The sequence below is a fragment of the Podarcis muralis genome, chromosome 10 (assembly GCF_964188315.1).
Source record: "Podarcis muralis chromosome 10, rPodMur119.hap1.1, whole genome shotgun sequence".
NCBI classification, from domain to species: Eukaryota; Metazoa; Chordata; class Lepidosauria; order Squamata; family Lacertidae; genus Podarcis; species Podarcis muralis.
Genome location: NC_135664.1, coordinates 76,909,985 through 76,929,905, shown reverse-complemented (window position 1 = coordinate 76,929,905; position 19,921 = coordinate 76,909,985).

The following is a 19,921-nucleotide window of genomic DNA, read 5'->3' as shown; positions in this document are numbered from 1 at the left end:
TAGGAAAAGGAACACAAGGAACCGGATAGCTAGAGCTCTCTAAAAAACCCACTAAGGAAGTTGCCAAGCAACTAAAGGCCCCTTCTCTTTCTTTACTATATATCCCTGCACTACGAGTTACCCAAATCCTAATCAACCCTTCTCGTTCCCCCTTAGGATAAAACAAACAAACAAACAAACAAAAAAGCAACAACAGCAAAGCATGCATATATAAAGGGGTACCCCGTCAACCAAGCGTTGTGAGCCCTGCCAGTTTGATTAACTGGTGGTGTGTTTGAAGAGGCAAGGAGGCTCATAAAACCATGTGGGACCTTCCTACTAATTTTACTTGATGAAGCCAAAGGAAGCGGCCCAACTCCTTGCAATAACCAACTAAAGGATGAGAATATGTATGTTTACATGTTGTCTGTTATGTGTGTTGTCTGTTAATACATATATGTAGAATATGTATGTTTACATGTTGTCTGTTATGTGTGTTGTCTGTTCCTTCTGTCTTTGACAGACTACCTTTCTTAAGTGTGCATAGTTTAAACTGCAAGCTTGCTTCGAAATTTTAAATCTAAGGAAGCCATGCTGGACCTTATCAGTCCTAAATAATACAAAATGAGAATGAGGGGTGCAAATGTTTACCCCACCTCTTGCTTTGCCGCAGCTTTTGGGATTGTAAGTCTACAGTCTATCTTGGAATGTGAAGTTAACCTAATGTTTCTGTTGCAAAAGCCTAGTTGAGCACAATTGCTCTCTCAAGCTAAAATGCAGTGTCTGTATTTCATTAAGCACATGCCTATGAAAATAGGTGTTCCTTCTAAGAAAATATCTGAGTCCAGTTTTAACTTTGATTTGGTTGGACATAAGAGTTGGACAGAAGAGTTATTGTAAGGCTCCCGATATCAGTCTCTATAAGACTTCCTGGCCTCTTTTCTTAGAAAATGCCCCCCTTGTTTCATTCTGTCTCTTTCAGGTTTTTTTTCCTTTCTTCTTTTCTTCTCCTTCTTACTTCTGTGCCAGGTAAATTTACTCCCGAGTAAGCTTCCTTTAAAGGAAACTGCAAAGGGGGGGGGCATAGATTAGTCTTACTATTCCTCTGCAAGTTCAGGAAAATTGTTCCCTTTGTATTCCTTTTAAATCAAATCTATGGCTGTTTTAATTATTTGTGAGTGGTCATATCAATTGAATTAACTTTGCTTTATAAAAGATCCTCTCCCTATCTTAGAAAAAAAAAACTGTTCGCTTCAATCTTCCTTTAAATATCATTTCACAAGGAACTTGCATTCTTTAGTCTAAGGAAGTAAACTCTCACTCAAACTAGCTTCAAGATCTGCAAAACGGGTTCTGTATAAAGCTGGGTACTTTATTTTCCTCTTCCTTAGTACATGATAGGAGCATTGATTGTGCTCTCTTCCCCAGTAGTGCCTGTGTACATAAGTATGTTTGTGTCTCTTTGGTAGTACAAATCTTGCTGTGAAATCTTTTGTGAACCCTATATTTTGGAGGGTTGGACTAGATGACCCCAGGGTCCCATTCAACTCTCCCAATTTGTGGCTGTGTGGAAGGACTTGGAGGGTAATTCTTAAATTCTGGTGTGGTGATGGAGTTGAAATTCAGCCTAGCTTTGCTCTTTAGTTTTAAAAGGTGAGAGGTGAAGCTGTGATGTTTTGAAGCAGAACTGGTAATATCAAGCATTTGAGTGATTACAGTGTTTATCATTTTATCTACTATTTAAAAATCAGACTTCCCTTTGCTTGAGCTGCAAGAACATGATCCCTTAAAAAGGATGCAACATTTTCAATAGTATAAAAGGCTTGCTGAGACATGAACTCTGCACACGCACAGAGGCTAGATCAGTCAAAAAAAAAAGAAAGAAAAAGAGAGAGAGAGAGAGAGAGAGAGAGAGAGAGAGAGGAGGTTTGGAGGGTGTGTACTGCATGGAGAAAACTTATCCAAATTTCCTTGTGTAGGGCTTGGAACCATTGGGGGAAATCACCATTGATGTGTCTTGCTCCAGGGGCTACGAAAAAAAAAAAAAAGTTAAGTACCGGGCCATCAAAAGTCAAGAGGTTGCCAAGTTTCAAATCTTAACATGCCAAATTCTTTTCACAGGTAAATATCAAAGCATTCCCCCCCTCAATGGGATTTAAATCACAGACTTCGTATGTGTGCCTTTTAGGAACAGCATTTCCTGATAGGCTTCTCACATGAAATAATTTCCCTTTTAACAGGATATGTAAACCCCGATAACAAAGTGTTTGTTTTCATGAAGTTCTTTTATCAGGTAGCACATGGTGAATTTTAAGTTTCCCCCCCATCGTTTTCCCATTTTTTCAGTCCAGTAGTAATCCGTGTGGTTTTGATAATATCTTTGTATTATTTAATAATAATTCTTTTCTAAGTCTGATGTCTTTGTGTCAAGTCTGTTTTCATCTGACTGGTAATCTAATTTTTTTTCTTTTTATTTATTTTTTAACCTTTGTATTTTTACAGTTCTCTTTCTAGACTAACCGTGTTTTAAGTCCCCAAAACCCTGCCCCCTTACAGGATATCACTTATACAGATGTGCAATGATGAAAAGCGGCAACAACCCCTCAACTCAGTTCTTCGCGATCACAAGACCTGCACAACAGACGCCAGAGTTTCAAAGTGCCCACAGCTATCTCTTTCAAAGGATATAGACTGACGGGGAGGAGTTGAATTGCGAGGACATTTTTTTTTCACTTGAACCTCAAGCCTCTGTGCTCCAGGGATTCAAAAGATACATGCGTAAAAGATCACAATTGTGTCAATATGCAACTGATATTTAATTAGTTTGTTTTGTGTATTATGTGTTATTATGTAGGAATGTTGAAGTGTGTCTGATTATGTGTTATCTCCACAAAGGAAAAATTTCTGTGTAATGTAACATACATAACTATGAACAGCAGAAGGATATGGCTTACACCCCAAGTCTTCATGGAGGACTCCCATATATTACAATGCTTTCCAATAGAGCAGACTATATTTAGATTAAGTCAACTGATGATCATATTTCCTTGTCCCACCTGGCACTCTGAAGAGTGCCAACCTTCCCTACCTATTTATTTATGCATTCAATGTTTTCCTATATATGAAGCTCCCAGATTTTACTATTTCTTTCTTTCTATTTCAAATCTTTTCTATGATTTCTCTGCATCTCTTGCAGATTCAGTACTGTCTTCAACTAGCAATTGTTCTGTATTTATTTACTTATTAATCTTGGTTTTCCCGTATAGCTGCGAAATTAATCTACCACAACCAAGTATTATTATCGGAACCATATTTTATCAGGTAGATTTGAAGCAACGCTCCTTATTATTATTTGAGATGTTTTGATTAGGATGCCAGATGAAATTGGGTGTAGATCATGTCCCAAATTTTATTTATTTATTTGAGGACACGACTACCATACGTAATATTATTATTGATAACAAGAAACGTGTATATGCCTTGATGTAGCAAGAATGGTCCCTTATAGAGTTAAATTGACTCATTTGGACAAATGCCCCTTAAGAATGGCTTTAGTTTTAACATATTGGTTTTGAAAAGTTGAGAACCACGGGGCAAGATAAATTCAAATTGGACTCTACTGGAATTGGGCACGTGTATCCAGGCTGCAACTAGCTTTTGGTCCTTTAAGAGCGAGCGGACAACTTTCCATGAGTGCGAGACCAGAGCCTGCAATAATGAAAAACCCCATAGAAAGACCAAGGCGAAGACATATCTCTCATGATGTGTCCAAGCCTCTGCCAGCTATGGTGGGCACCAGGCGACATGGTTAAATGAAAGCCCTGAGGGGATTCAACAGGATGTGTTACTGTACCACTATGCCGGTGTGAGACCACAGAAGAGCTAGCTTGGCACCTGAAAACACAAAAACGGTGGGGCTAAAAAGAGAAACTGCACTTTTTCCCAGTCAGTAGTGGACCTTCCTGCTAAATGTAAAGCATACACCACTATTGAAAGTGTTTGAAAGAGCTAGGGTGCCACAAGTAATTTTATTCGTCCGTGTTGCTCCCTCTTTTGCTGCCCACCCACCTCCTTTTCCATTAGAGCCTATTCCCACTCACAGGGCACCCCTACATTCACCGAGATTTAGGGTGCGGAGAAAAGATTTGCAAGTTCTTGCAGAACTTTAATGCAAATCTATCTCCGAATGGGGGACTGATACGGAAGGAGCAAGGGGGGGTACCCATCCTTCCCCACCGCTTCCTGAAGGGGTCCGAGGCGATGGCCCCTGCAGTGCGCAGCCGGCCTCGAACCCTCAGCCCCCGCACCGTTGTATAGGCACCACACTGTTCCCCTGCCTTGTAAATAAAAGGCTCTCTTTCCTGTCTTCATGCGGGCAGAATAAGTCCCATCTTTCCTATGCCTTTCTCTCGCCCTATTCCTAACGTGAGTCGACCGTATCATATTGTATCCCCCATTCATAAAACGAGCCACGCTTTAGCCAATCACAGCCGTGCATTCGTCCTGCAGGAGCTAGCTCAGGGAGCTCTTGCACGCCTCATTTAACCTCCTGACAAGCTACTGACGGCCCCCCACGGCGAGAACAATGGAACCGAAACCCCGGACCTCGTAAAACTGTCAAATTCTGGATACAATGTATCCATTCTATTTCCGCTCTTGATCAACAGTACGGAATAGGTTGGAAATCATCGGAACCTTTGGAAATTAATATAAAATCAGTCCGATTTCCTCGCTCTCGGTGCCATTCAACTCAGTTCCCCCTGGACTCCATGATGTTACCCCTACTTCCATAATCCCCGAAACGGCAGGTCACGTACACAGGAACTTCCTAATCCTGTCAGATCGTTTCGCCTGACCTTTCCTCCGGGCAATATTAGGTGGCAGACGATGCATATCTCTGGCCCTTTGTCTTACCACCACCGGTACTTGATAAATGTTTATCTATGTATATCACTCGCTCCGCATATTTCCCCCTCCCTTATCTTAAATGTTAATTAATGTAACCCCACCTTTCCCTAATATATTCATGACGTGTGAAATATATTCATGATGTAACCTGTGAAACCCAACCTTCCCATAATGTATTCGTGACGTTTCGTGCACTGTATTCTGGGACTTGGAGGGAACTTTTAAAAGTTTATGTCGCCCCATTCTCGGGGTTCAATCTCGTCTTGAACCTGTTGCGCAATAAACTTGGATCTTCTGCAGTTTGCTCCTGTCCGGCTGAGCTCATTTTCTTCCGCAGGGACCCGCGGACTTACTTAGTCCGACGAGCTGGGTGGCAGAATAGCCCTGCACCCAGATTTTCCGTAACACCTGCATCCTCCCTCCCCTTTCCGAAAGCGCCCCCCTCCCAGCTATGGGGCAGAGCAGCAATCCGGAGTGGAAGCTCCACTTCCGGGAGAAGCAGAAAGGTTGGGAGGGGGGCTCCCCGCCCCACATTTCTGGAGCAGAAACCGGATTGGAGGAGGAGGAGGAGGAGGAGCAATGTATTGGGGGTGTGATTTGGGATTGTGTGGGAGGGATGAGAGAAGGATGTGCCGGGAGGGGAGGAAAAGTATTGAGCGGGTGGGGGGGGAGGAGGAGTAGACCCCCCCGGTCTTCCTTCTGGGGATCAGGAGAGGGGGGAGGGGCTGATCCCGACAATCCAACAGCGAAGTCACAAAATGAGTTCTGCATTTAAATCAGATCAGACTCCGAGTTCGTGTTTTGGCAACATGACAGGTCTGTCCGTCGGGATCCCTGAGGATTCCTGCTCGCTGCCTTTTCCGGGCCAGCCTGAGAGATCACTGGAAAGGGAGGATTTCTTGACTCCAGAATCCATCACCGCAGACCCGTTTCATTCAGACCCAGAGATCTGCTCTTTGGACCAGTCTGCTTGGATCATGTGGATCACCAATGGATCATATGAATCATCACTGGATCATCCATGATGTCATACCCATCTCACGGAGGGGGGGGCTCAGGATGAATCTCCTGCCACGTGACTGGGGGAGTCTGGGGGCTGACGGGGGTCAGACAGGGCTGCTGTTTTGCTCTCCTTACTATTTCAGCTCAGGTTTTACTGAAATGGGTGGATTGATTGAGGAAACGGGGCTACGTTGCAAAGAGGCAAATGTGTCTACTTTGTTACCACCCAGTGAGTTGTGTTGCAAAGGCCATTTGCAGAAAGGCTCCTATTGTGTCACCTGCGGCTACATGCTGGAGTTTGGGTGTTTTGTGGAAATGTGTCTCTATAAATGCACTTATCCCCGTGCATTTATAATGGCAAGACATTACCCATATTTTTCGCTCTATAAGACGCACCGGACCACAAGACGCACCTAGTTTTTGGAGGAGGAAAACAAGAAAAAAAATATTCTGAATCTCAGAAGCCAGAACAACAAGAGGGATCGCTGTGCAGTGAAAGCAGCAATCCCTCTTGCTGTTCTGGCTTCTGGGATAGCTGCACAGCCTGCATTCGCTCCATAAGACGCACACACATTTCCCCTTATTTTTTAGGAGGGAAAAAGTGAATCTTATAGAGCAAAAAATACGGTAAATCCCATGAGATGTGCAAACTGGCTGCTTTTGGAAGCACCACTCTGCAGCCCTGCCTGATGCACGCTTACTCAATCAATATCCTTTATTCGACCGATAGTCAGAAATAAAACACAGTAATTATAAACTATAACATCATTGGGGTATATAAATAAGGTAGGGCCACAGTACTAGACCTCTCACAGATAACCCACATCAAGGCATTCAGTTATACGTTTCCGACACTTGAGTGCCAGCAAAAGAAATTTAGCCACTGACAAAGTTGTTTTCCCAGAAGACTTATTTAGCAGATATGCTGTCTGCTTTCCTCTTTGTCGGGAACTGAGCTGGGGTAAGTATGGAGTTATAAGATACTGTCTTAAATCGTTGTAGATGGGACAGCTCAGTAAAATGTGCTCTGTGGATTCTACCTCACCCAATGCACAGTGGCATAATCTCTGGTCATATGGGACTCCTCCATATCTTCCCTTCAGAACCGCCGAGTCAAGAACATTCAGCCTAGCTGCAGTAAATAGTCTGCAGTATTCCACGTAGTGGATATCCGCCAGGTAGCGAGCTGGAGCAGCCCGATACAACTGCTCCCCCAGAAACAACCCAGGTTTCACACGGGCTATGTCCTCCTGTCTGGCAATATCCCTTAATCTTTGAGCGATCACCGCCTTTGCGTGGCTATACATCATGGACTCTATATAAAGGGAGGACAACCCGCACTTCTGCACTTCCTCCACTATCTCCCCTTCCCATGGAGATTTAAAGTTATCCCTCAGAATCAAGGGGGCCAAACCCACCGGTCTGAAACAGAGCTTGAGCCATAGCCATAACTTCGCTTTCAGGGCCACATACCTAAAGGCTTGGCAACCGGTTTCCAGTCTCATGATCGCACCTGCCACAGAGGGGGGGATCCTGAGTATGGCCCTGAGGAATTGGGTTTGGATAGATTCCAATTTTTCAAAGTCCCTACGTGAGCCCAAGGCAATGCCCACCAGCAGAAGAGGGAGGACTTTCATTTTAAAGAGTCGCAAGGCAACTTTGACAGTTTGTGCCTGTTTCTTGGAGTACAGGGTTCTAATCACCAGTGCTGCTTTGGATGCTGTCAGGGGCTCAGGAGCAGAGGCACAGGAAAGGGAGGAAATAGAGAGCGAGGGGGAGGAATCCGAAGGAAATATTAGCGATGACAGCGGTCCGAGGTCGCTGAGTCTTTCCAGTGAATCGGAAGATTCACAGAAAGGGGCTCCCATGGTCAGAGCAAGGGGGGTGCCTAGGGGGACACCCCAGGAAGAAGGGGCCAGAGGGGACTCAGAGAGCAGCAGTTGGAAATCAGGACCAGCTTCCCCACCAGAGCGCAGTAGGGGGGAGGAGTCCCAGGTATCGGGATCAGGAAGCTCACCACCAGCGGGAGGAGAGGAGTCAGGATTGGCCACGCCTCCATCGGAGAGCGAGGAAACGGTCAAGAGGAAGGTTGGAGACTGGGCGCGCACGCCAAGTTCAAATGTACAAGAGGGCGACGCAGTTGGCAGCCCGGATAGGGAGCCAGGTCCTAAAGCCCGCCGAAAGGAGGGAGAAGAGTCAGGGGGGTCAGCGTCAGCGTCAGAAGAGTCCAGGAAGGAGGGGACCCCGGGGGGGTAGAAGGACCCAGAGGAGAAAGGAGAGACGGAAGAGGTGGAGTAAGGTTAGAGTCTTAAACTGGTGTACAGGGGGTGGAGACTCAGATGGAGCTTCGCCGGTCTGAGGACTCAGACGTAGCGCTGCGCGCCACTGATGTCAAACCAACAATGAACCACAATAAAGACTTTTGTTTATAAAGAGCAACTGGCGTTGGTCCTTTGTGAGCTGGGACCTGAGGCAGCCTCTGACAGATGCGTTCGAGGCTATGTATTCTCTATGCGCCAGGAAGGACCTATTTGATCTTACAACCTGACCCAGGTATTTGAAGCAACCGACCTGCTCTAAAGGAATACCATTAATTGACCATAAATTAGGTTTCAGTCGAGCAGCAAAGACCATTATTTTGGTCTTGGCATAATTTAGTTGGAGCTCGTGTTGGATCTCATATTCATGAAGAGCTCGAAGCATCCTCCTTAACCCGATGGGGGAGGTAGCTAATAGGGTGGCATCGTCCGCATACAGTAGGACATTCAAGGCTCGTCCTGCCAGTTTTGGTGGATGGAAATCAGCATTTGCCATATGCACCACTAGCGAATTAATATAGAAATTAAACAGAGCAGGGGCAAGCAAACAGCCCTGTCTTACCCCCTAGTGGTGGCAACCGGATTGGAGACTAGCCCCTTACTATCTAGCCTAATCCTCAGGAGGGTATTTGTATGCAAATTAATAATCAGCAGGAGAAGGCGGCGGTCGATAGATGTCGCAGCCAATTTTGTCCATAGCTGGTTCCTGAGAATTAGATCAAAGGCCTGCTTAAAGTCTATAAAGGCGGTGTGGAGGGCTTTTAGGCCATTGCCAGCGTACAGTGGTACCCCGCAAGACGAACGCCTCGCAAGACGGAAAACCCGCTAGACGAAAGGGTTTTCCGTTTTGGAGGCGCTTCGCAAAATGAATTTCCCTATGGGCTTCCTTCGCAAGGCGAAAGCCCATAGGGAAATCTCCGGGACAGCGGGGAAGCGCAGCACGTCTTCCCCACTGTCCTCGGACCTCCTCCGAAGGCTGGTGGTGGGGTGGAGAGACCTCCTCCCGCCGCCAGCCTTCGGAAGGCTGCTACAAAGGCTGGCGGCGGGAGGAGGTCTCTCCGCCCCACCGGCAGCCTTCGGAGGAGGGGACCTTCTCCCCGCGCCAGCCTTCGGATGGCTGTCCTGAAGACTTGCGGTGAGAGGAGGGTTTTCCTTCCCACCGCCAACATTCAGAATGCTGTTCTGAATGTTGGCGGTGGGGAGGAAAAACCCTCCTCCCACCGCAAGCCCCGGGAACAGAGGAGAAGCGCTGCGCGCCTTCCCCTCTGTTCCTGTACCTGTCCTGAAGGCTTGCGGTGGGGAGAAAAGCCCTTCTCCGCACCGCCAGCCTGGCAAGCGGTTTCCCTAGGAACGCATTAATTGATTTTCAATGCATTCCTATGGGAAACCGTGCTTCGCAAGACAAAAAACTCGCAAGAAGAAAAAACTTGCGGAACGAATTAATTTCGTCTTGCGAGGCACCACTGTACTTGGTGGCCAAGTGATTTAGGATTAAGATTTGGTCTGTTGTTGATCTTCCGGGGCGGAAACCCGCCTGTTCCTCTGCAATGATATTGTTGCTTTCCATCCAGGTCGTTAATTTGTTAACTTTAATAGATCTTTAATAGGCCCTTTCTTGTGAATTAACACAATCAGTGCAGAGTTCCAGCTTGGAGGAAATTGTGCTGTTTTGTTTATATAAGTAAAAAGAGCTGCTAGGGGTGGACACCACCAATCCTTGTTGGCTTTAATAACATCTATGGAAATAAGATCGTCTCCGGGTGCCTTGCCCGCCTCAAATTGGCCTATAAGTGTTTCCACTTCAGAGCAGGTAACGGGATCCCACTCTGGCAAGGGGGCCAAATCTAACCTTCCTCCGCTGGCTGCGTGAGCTGCATATAAATCAGAGAAGAAGCTTTCCCAGGTGTCAGCTGGAATTTGGGGTTCTATCCTTGACAACGGTCTACCCAGGTATGGAGAAATTTGGTGCCAAAAGGAGGAGGGATTTCTATTTTCTGCAGCTTTTAGAAGGTTCTTCCAATCATTTCTTTCTGCCGCAAGCTTCTTTTCCTTTAATAGTGCTTTATACCTTCTCTTGAGGTTCATAAGGTGACTGCTAGGTGCGGGGTCATTTGATGCCCTATATGCCAAGAATTCATTATATAGGTTGTTCTTGAAGTGCCTACATTCCTCATCAAACCACTTTTTATGAGAGAAATGGTTACTATTCATCACCGGGGTCTTAGCCACGAAGGTTTTAGCAGTTCTACTAAATTGTCAAATATTGGCAGTGGCTCAACTGCCTGGATAAGGGAGTCCCTTGTCTCTTGCAGTTGGTCAGACCAAAGGAGTTCATTTATCCGTTGAGCCATATTGTCGGTCCATTTTAAGGCAGTGGGCCTCATCTGAAGCTGGTTATTTGTAATAGGCACACAGGAATAGGTAGCCAATTCTCCATCCAGGGTCAGAGAGAGTTCTAATGGAAAATGGTCACTTCCCAGCCTCGTTACCACCCTAAAGTTGGAAATTTTGGGAATTAGGTCTACTGATGTCCAAATAAAGTCTATGGTAGAGGCTCGGGAGCCTGACCAGAAAGTAAATTCGGCAGGGTAATCAGAACTGAGAGCTCCGTTTAGAAGGTGAAAATTAAGAGCCATCAAAGTTTGTCTACATTTAAAACCTGTGTATGTAGCAACACTGTCTTTAAAGTTCCTGGGTAAAAGGTCTGAGGTTAAAATGGGTAGTGAGGGATATTTATTATATTTAGCAAATAATGATTTATCAGAGTGAGACAATCGGCCGTTGAAATCTCCTGCAACTAGGAAGGTGGCTTCAGGGCATTTCTCTAGGAGAGTTTCAAGAGTCAGTTGAATTCCCCTCCATCTTTGGTCCACCAGGTTTTTCTTATAGATTGGGTGCAAATAAACATTAATCACCACAAACACTTCCTCCGCTGTTTGTAGCTTTACACCCAGCATGGATGACGACTGAATGTCGATTTGTTCCACCTGCAGATTTAAGGCCAAAGAAACTAAGATAGCCAACCCACCTTGTGGTCTGCCAGGTGATAGTGGATTCTGTTGTGCATTCAGGTAGAAGCCCTTATACCCTGATAAGGAGAAGCCCTCACAAGCCCAGGTCTCTTGCAGCAAAAAAATACGACTGCCTTTTATGTAGGCGACAAAGGATGGATCCACCAGCTTAGGTTTAATGCCAGCTACATTCCAGGATAAGAAAGTAAGTGATCTCCTGGTCACCCCTTCGAGTCATGCTGGGCCTTGCGGAACCAGCACGGCAGAATCCACCTGGGAATGCATGCGGCGAAGGGGGGCAATAGGCTGGAAGAAGGAAGTAATTGTAGCTTGTTTACCAGGCAATTTCCGAGCACCACTTACCGCAGCAGCAGCCATGGATTGAGGCTTAATTATTGGTAGCTGCAGGGATGGATTCTGGAGCACGGGAGTATCACTTAACGACAGGTCCATAGACTCTACATTTAAAGTATGCTCTAAGATTGAGAGGGGTGGGCCTTTTGGATCTGCGGTTGCTGTGGGGAACATGCAGTGTAAGGCAGGTGGAAGGCATCCTTTTCGGTTTGCCTCCAAAAGAGCATTCAGTCTTGCCACAGCTTCCGAGTTTGACCAGAGGGTTGTCGAATCTTCCACTGTATCCTGGCTTGACATCCCGAGGCCGTGTACAGCCAGGTTGCAGATCAGAGGTCGTTAAAACAGGTACCACTTGGGCTTGTGTAGACTGATCTACAATTGGTGAGGAATTCATCTTATTTACATGAGCATGATCTTCTGAGTTACGGAGACAGAGTAGCAACTCGTCCAATCTGTCCGTTATCTCTGTTTGCTCCCGTTTTGGCAGTTGGGAGAAGGATAGAAGTAACTCACGCTCCGTAGAGTTCTCCAGATGTATAGCCTTTGTCAGTGGAGGCAGGGGGGGGGCGTCAATCCAGCTGATTAGATCTGCGGCCAGGGGAGTTGGGGTCGTGGCAATTGGCGGACCCTCAGACTTATCTGCTTTCTTTTTGAACAAGCAGTTTGGTAAGAGGGGGCAGATCTTGGTATTGGTAAAGACTCTTGTAGCAAGGATTCCATAGTTAATTAGAAGGCTTCTTGAGGACATAATAAGTGCAGGGAGCTTTTTGGTTTTAAAGGAGAGCAGCACTCTCTGCCTCTGAGGTCTGCTGCTAATATGATCAGTATACTTCAGGTCAATAGAGCTAGGGATTACCCTCAGAAACTCCGCTAGATATCTCCTTATATCACTCTTATAATGCCAGTTTATCACCTTGCCTCTAAAGGGGCAAACCGTTAGGCAGATTTTGGTAGCTTGCAGCAGCAGTTTGTGAGGAGGTGCAAAGTGTTGTTCCTTCTTATTTTGCTCACTTTGCTCACTTTTCTGATTATAATAATGATGGGCTGCCTGATCTCGAGCCCATCCTAAAGTGACACTGAAAAAGCTGCACATTAAAGGCCAATGGATAACTGTACTAGTGAAAACTTCAACCTTGAATATGTAGTGTTGAATTATTGATGGCCTGAAGTTGTGTTATTTCTAGAGACATGAATTCAATCCGCTTCTGTCTCAAATATAGCTATTATATGATGTCATGAGGTGTCATGGGAGAGGTAGTACCTTTGGTGGTCCCCACCCTGCACTCAGCTCTCACATGTGCCTTCCAGAAGCTGTCAGGATGAATCAGGGGCCACAATCCCAGGAATGGCTTCAACCGGCTGGCAAAACCAGGTGAGGAAAGCTGATGGGTCTCAAATCCTTGGGGGGCTGGGGAATTCTGCTGCACCTGAAGTCAAGCCCTGGTGGATGGAGAGGATGAGAAGAACAGTGAATCCCACAGTCTAGAAGGCAGATTCTGCCCGTGCTGAAGAGGAAAATGAAGGGCCGATGGGATCGTCAACCGGGGAAGGAAGCTCATCGAGAAGGAAAACTCTGGTCCTAAACCTTCACTGCCTCGTGAGTTATGTTCAGGAGAAGAAAAGGCTATGGAGGGAAACCCACACAAATCCAGAGTGGAGTCTCTAAGAAGGTTGGATGGTGTCCTGCACACCTTCTTCATTCAACTCCTGCAGCCAAGCTGGTGCCAAACATACTGCTCTGCTTTCCTTGGGACCATATCAGCCGGGCTGAGAAGGGGGTCTGGTTGTCTAGGCAGCCCAGGACCCCCAAACCCACTGCCCAGGCTGGCAGTGCTACAAACACAGCAGTTTCAAGGGGGGAGATGGGCTCAGAGCTGTGTATCAAAGTCTCTCTGATGTGGAACAAGGGAAACAGAAACAAAATTTACATCGTAAACGTAAAGGTAAAGAGACCCCTGACTATTAGGTCCAGTCGTGGCCGACTCTGGGGTTGCGGCGCTCATCTCGCTTTATTGGCCGAGGGAGCCAGTGGCATACAGCTTCCGGGTCATGTGGCCAGCATGACTGAGCCGCTTCTGGCGAACCAGAGCAGCTCATGGAAACACCGTTTACCTTCCCGCCGGAGTGGTACCTATTTATCTACCTGCACTTTGACGTGCTTTTGAACTGCTTGATTGGCAGGAGCAGGGACCGAGTAATGGGAGCTCACCGCATCACGGGGATTCGAACCGCCGACCTTCTGATTGGCAAGTCCTACGCTCTGTGGTTTAACCCACAGCGCCACCTGGATCCCATATTTACATCATACGGCACTGTAAAAGTATTCAAAATATTTGTTTTTCGAAGAAAAGACCACAATGTATCATGTGGCCCCTTCAAAGCTAATGAAAGTCTTGTGGCTGGAGCTTTTGGGGGTGCAGGACCAGGAAAGCTCCTGCCGCCATGATCCTTCCAATTCGGATTCAGGCCTCATCGTGGGACTGAAATTGCCCTGGTTGTGCTGGTTGATGATCTCCAACGGGCCAGAGGTTGAGGGGGAAGCTCTTTCCTGGTTCTGCTGGATCTCTCAGCGGCCTTGAAGACCTTTGGCCATGGTATCCTTCTGGACCCTCTAGGGGAGCTGGGGGCCCTGCCATGCAGTGGTTCCCCTCCTTCCTCCTGGGCCATGTCCAGAAAGTGGTGTTCAGACCCCTGGATGCTTACTTGTGGGGTGCCTCAGGACTCCATTCTCTCCCCCATGCTTTTTACTATCTATATGCAGCCACTGGGAGAGATCATCAGGGGGTTTGGGCTGGGTGTTCACCAGTATGTGGATGATGCCCAGCTCTTCCTCTCTTTTAAATTGGAACTAGTGAGGATGGTGAATGCCCTGTGTGGCTGTCTGTAGGTGGTTGGAGGATGGATGGTGGCCAACACATTGTGGTTGAATCCTGACAAGTTAGAAATACTGTCCCTGGGGGAGGGTGGGGGCACTCCTGGTCCTGATGGGGTAACTGTGCCCCTGAAGGACCAGGTGTGCAGCCTGGGGGTCACCGCCTTCTGGGATCCATTTGTGAACAGAATGTGTGAGTAAACTCTTTTTATACTTTTATAGAAGACTGTGTCGTGTCTTATCTTTTTATGACGGAGTAAAGTGGAAATTACCAAGGAATCTTATTTTAGAGGCTTTAGCGAGCCTGAGCAAATGCATCCGCTGTAAGTTTAAAAGGGGGAATGTTACTCTGCTAAATTGTACAACTTGTTAACACAAGTTGGAAAGGATATAATCAAACAAAATATCCTCTCCTGCATCCCTGAACATTCCCAGTGTCATGGTTGCATTTCTCAGGCATAGAAAAGTACGGATCTAAGTACAGCGATGATTCCTAACCTATCGGTTCAAGAAGGTTCTGGTAGTTTTGCTCTGTATGATTCAAAGCTGGTGTTGTCTCTAGATCAGGGGTCTGCAACCTTTAAGACAAAAAGAGCCACTTGGACCGAAGGGGAGAAAACAGGGAGCCGCAAAACCATTGCGACATTTAAAACAGTGAGGAGTGTCGGGGCAGACAATGCGCCTCCTCCCCTCGCTAGTATCTGCCCCAGAGCCGCGGCAAAGGTGTAAAAGAGCCACATGCGGCTCCGGAGCTGCGGGTTGCTGACCCCTGCTCTAGATCATGGGGAGGCAAACTAAGGCCTGGGGGTATAAATGCGATGACGATGATGATGATCTTGTGGGTTTTTTAAAAGTTATTTTGGAATTCGTACTGCTATATCAGCTCACAAAATCTTATGGGTGGAGAAAATCACAGGGTTGCTGTAAAATATAATCGCACCCACGACTTCTCATTTATATACAGTCTGTGAATTTGGGGAGGTCACACACCTCACCTGTGCTAATACTGGCAGTCTTTGGCCTCCACAGGCACACCCGGTGTGTAGAGCCTCCAGCCACAGGAACTGTCTATCATGAAAATGGGTCCTTTGACTGGGAAGATGACACGCAGCGTAAATTAATAATGCAGAGTTTTAAAGAATAAAAGCTTTACTGAATTAAAAGAAGCTTCTTCATAAACAACATGGTTCCAAACAGTTTGACTGAGATTGCATAGAGACTCTGCTCAGGGCTGAGACAGACAGACTCTTGCTGAAATCTTACAGAGAGCACAAAGTGCGACTGGCTACTACGTCACATGTCAGAATGACTCCACAGTTAGCAGTTAAGCCTGAATGAATTGAGGAGGCCCAAATGACTGTGCAGTCCCTGCACTTCCCAGCCTGCTTGGCTGCTTCTGCTCTCATGTGTCTTTGTCACGTGACCAAAGATTCATGCAGTCGCTGTCACTGGATGCTGATGGGTTGTATCTCAGCTTGTCAGTCACTCTGACATTGCCTTCAAAGAATAAGAGGAACAGAAATGCTTTTGAGGTGCAACTTCTCTATCAATCCTGAGAGCCATTCCATGGACTCTGCACCCCTGTTTCTAATGACAGGTGTACATTATCCTCATCCTCAGTGGAAAAGACATTAAAGATGGAAGCCTGAGAGAGAGGAAAAGGCTCCTGGCTGCCTCCTGGGTGGGATTGCGGAAACCAAGAGCTGCTTCTGAGAAGGCCTCTCCCCTCCTCTCTTGTCATGGCTAAAAATTGGCCGCTGTTTCTTTACTGCTTAAAAAGCTGCGGGTTGTATATATAGAGTGAGAAATGTTAGTTTGGTGTTGGGTTGGTTGGTTGGTGAAAGCTGGCAGTGTTGATGTGTGTACAGTTGGTCAGTCGCTTTTGCAGAAAGACTTTTGAGAATACAGTGGTACCTCGGGTTAAGTACTTAATTCGTTCCGGAGTTCCATTCGTAACCTGAAACTGTTCTTAACCTGAAGCACCACTTTAGCTAATGGGGCCTCCCGCTGCTGCCGAGCCGCCAGAGCACAATTTCTGAAGCAAAGTTCTTAACCTGATGTACTATTTCTGGGTTAGCGGAGTCTGTAACCTGAAGCGTCTGTAACCTGAAGCGTCTGTAACCTGAAGTGTATGTAACCCGAGGTACCACTGTAAAAGCAGAAAGTACTCTGCCAGGATGCTCTTCTCGTGGACTCTTCGATGCTGACAAGGGCCCAAGGACCAGGCTGAGGCCACAAAGGGAGGCCAGAACCTTCTCTGTTCTTTTTACAAATACTGACATCTCTTCCTCTGGATTTCCTCTCCTCTCCAGGGGACCAATGGTTGGACTGGGCAGAATCGCTGTGTCTGGACAGGGCAGGGGCTTATGGGGCAGGAAGAGGATGGAGATTGCAGGAAGGAAGGGTGGGGGGACAGGACCCCCCACTTTCCAGGGATCCCTCTCTGGTTGCCTTGAAGGGGGGGTCGATTACTGGGCGGGAGAGAGAGGCCAAGGCTGTTCCACCAGAGATCCCCCGCAGCTGCCACAATGGAGACACGATATCTCCCCCCCCCGCCGCCAATGCTGCCCTTCGCTGCCCCAAGGATGCTCCTCTCCCTCCCCCCCCAATTTCCTTGACCCCCTCCCTCTCTCCTGAGTCTCCCCTGCATCCAGAGGCTCCCTTGGCCCTGCTCACCCCACACCCTGCGCCCCCATCTCTCCAGCTGGAGGCGCCCTCACAAGAGAAGCAGGGAAGGGACAGGGGGGGTCTCTATCCCTCGTGCCCGTTAACCCTTTCGTGGCCCACCTCTCTCTGCGCGGAGCCCCTAGCGCTCCGGTTATTCCCAGCGGGCGCCACGATGGAGACTTCTCCCCAAAGACTGGTCTTCCTATCTCCCCCCCCCCCGCTGCCCTTCTCTGACCCAGGGATGCTCCCCTCCCTCCCCCCATTCCTCGACCCCCTCCCTCTCTCCCGGAGTCTCCCCTGCACCCAAAGGCCCCCTTGGCTCGGGTCACCCCTCGCCCTGCGCGCCACACCTCTCCATTCCCGGCCCCCCCGACAGGAGCAAGGGAGTGTTACGGAAAGGGGGGGGGCATGTCTTCTTCACTACAAATATTTGCTCAATTTCTCTAGGACTCCATCACCCCTCCCCTGTCCTCCATAATGCCTCAAGGTGTCAAGACCCTAATCCTGTCAAAATCACTCTGCCAAACCTTTCCTCCGGGCAATGCCAGGTGACAGACTACGCATACATGGACCATTGTCTTCTCAGGAAGCGCTTATCTGCGCATATCTCCAGCTCTGCATATTCCCCCCTCCCTCCTCCATATCTCCAACTCTCTGCATATTCCCCCCTCCCTCCTCCATATGTTAATCCGGTGTAACCCAACCTCTCCTTAATGTATGCATGATGTAATCTGTGTAACCCAACCTTTCCTTAATGTATTCATGATGTAACCGGGATGTATTTTGCACTGTATTCTGGGACATGGAGGGAGTTTCAAAAGTTCATGTCACCCCTTTTTCGCTGTTCAATCTCGTCTTGAACCTGTTGCGCAATAAACTTGGATCTTCTGCAGTTTGCTCCTGTCCGGCTGAGCTCATTTTCTTCCGCAGGGACCCGCGGACTTACTTAGTCCGACGAGCTGGGTGGCAGAATAGCCCTGCACCCAGATTTAGCCGTAACAGTTGGCGCCCAACGTGGGGCTTGCGGTTCTCCCGAGCTGCTGACTGGGGGCCCCGAAATCTTCAGCCAGCTCCGGGCCATTTTGCCTGGGAAGATCCTTTTGGACCCCCAGCCATCTCCCGGGCGGTAATCGAAAGCCCTAGGAGTTCAGTCGGGGAGCAAAGAGGGATCCAGCCGGCTTATTCATCGATCCCGGGATCATCATAGAAGACGCGTGAGTATAAGGAAAAGGAAAAAATCCAGTGCACTGGTGGGAAGGGGGTGGAAGTCTCCTGGCAACTGAATTCTCTGCCCTCCTCTCTATCGCTCCTTCTCGCCTGTCTCTTGGTCCAAGTGGTGAGAGAGACCATGGACCGCTGCTCAACCCGAAAGGGGGGTTCTGAGCTCTATCTCTTTCTCTAACACCCTCCAGCCAGCCGCACCAATTGGGAGCCCGAAAGTAAGACAGAGAGACCCGACTTGAAAGATAGCCGACTCTCCGCAACGGGCATCCCAGTTGAAAGCAAGGGGTTGGAGCTCTTTTTCCGATCTTCCCGAGCGTCCTTCCTAGGGGGCAGGAAGTGGTCTTGCTTTCTATACCAATCCCAGCCGCACTGGTCGGAGCCACGTAACACGTGTATCGTGCGTGAGCCCGCTTCCAAAAGCAAGGGGGATTTTCAGTTCGAAGTTCTATCCAGGGATCACCCGATCTGGCACCGCACGGCACGGGCATCCAGTAGGGCCCCTTTTCCTGAGATTGTGACGATAGATAAGGAGGTTGCCAGGAGGGATAGCCCATGAGGAATTGGGTGGGATCGGCAGAGTGGAAAGGACCCCAGGTTATTGACTAAGGAAATAGGAAAAGGAACACAAGGAACCGGATAGCTAGAGCTCTCTAAAAACCCACTAAGGAAGTTGCCAAGCAACTAGAGGCCCCTTCTCTTTCTTTACTATATATCCCTGCACTACGAGTTACCCAAATCCTAATCAACCCTTCTCGTTCCCCCTTAAGATAAAACAAGCAAACAAACAAACAAAAAGCAACAACAGCAAAGCATGCATATATAAAGGGTTACCCCGTCAACCAAGCGTTGTGAGCCCTGCCAGTTTGATTAACTGGTGGTGTGTTTGAAGAGGCAAGGAGTTTCATAAAACCATGTGGGACCTTCCTACTAATTACACTTGATGAAGCCAAAGGAAGCGGCCGAAGCGCGGGCGTCCAGTAGGGCCCCTTTTCCTGAGATTGTGACGATAGATAAGGAGGTTGCCAGGAGGGATAGCCCATGAGGAATTGGGCGGGATCGGCAGAGTGGAAAGGGACCCCAGGTTATTGATTAAGGAAATCTGAAGGAAATATGAAATACCGGATAGCTAGAGCTCTTTAAAAACTCTCTCAGAAAGTTGCCAAGCGACTGATGACCCCTCTTTTGCTATAAATCCTCATGTTAAGTATACCAATCTCCTAGACCTACCAATCCTCACCGACCCCTTCTCTTTCCCTCTTTCTGTCTAGACACGCGTGAAACATAAAGGGGTACCCCGTCAACCAAGCGTTGTGGGCCCTGCCAGTTTGATTAACTGGTGGTGTGTTTGAAGAGGCAAGGAGTTTCATAAAACCATGTGGGACCTTCCTACTAATTTCACTTGATGAAGCCAAAGGAAGCGGCCCAACTCCTTGCAATAACCAACTAAAGGATGAGAATATGTATGTTTACATGTTGTCTGTTATGTGTGTTGTCTGTTAATACATATATGTAGAATATGTATGTTTACATGTTGTCTGTTATGTGTGTTGTCTGTTCCTTCTGTCTTTGACAGACTACCTTTCTTA